Below are 787 nucleotides of genomic sequence, written 5' to 3'. Positions count from 1 at the left end.
TGGTCCAAAGGATACATAGCTAGGTCAGACTGGAGCTCTGGCAACAGCCCTTCTGCTTGAGGGAGAGTAAACAAGTGACCATCTTCCCATCAGGGCATAGGCAAGATGCAAAATGGGGCTCTGGGCCCCCTGAGGGAGGGGAGGAGCCTTGAGAAAATAGTATCCTTTGGGAGCAGCCTTCCACATCCTATTTTCTGTGGTTAATTGCAAGGTATTGATTGAAACCATTTCATACCACTTCTAAAAATTCTCTCTCAACAAATAGTTGTTGAAAAGCTTCCATTTTTCAGGCACTGCTGCAGATGTTTGGGAAATATTCGTGGACAAAATAAAGATTTCCACCCTTATAGACAGTAAATTCTATCAGGCATAAACAGACACTAAACAATAAACCTAAGAGATTAAAAATTATATGGTACAGTAGAGGTGATAAGGGCAAAGCAGGAAAGTAAAAGATCAGAAAAGGAGGGCAGCAGGAGGGCAGGAATGGATTGGAGAGTTAAGTAAGACAGTCAGGGCCTGTCTCCCTAAGAAAGTGGGATCTCAACAAACACTAGAAGGGATGGGGAGTTGGGCAGCTGGGTGCTGGGGAATGAGTAACCCAGGCTGAGGGAATGGTTGGAGCTAAGGCCCTGCAGAATGTTTGAGAATCAGAAAGGAGGCCAATGAGGCTGGAGCAGAGTGAATAAGAAAAAGGAGAAGGAGATGGGGTCAAAGACTGAGCAGGCCTTGCTGGTGTACTGTCTCGTAGATGAGTTGAGAAGATTTGCCCTCTACTGTCAACGAT

Source organism: Ailuropoda melanoleuca, chromosome 4 (genome assembly GCF_002007445.2).
Source record: "Ailuropoda melanoleuca isolate Jingjing chromosome 4, ASM200744v2, whole genome shotgun sequence".
In the NCBI taxonomy this organism is placed as follows: domain Eukaryota; kingdom Metazoa; phylum Chordata; class Mammalia; order Carnivora; family Ursidae; genus Ailuropoda; species Ailuropoda melanoleuca.
This window is presented reverse-complemented; position numbering follows the sequence as displayed.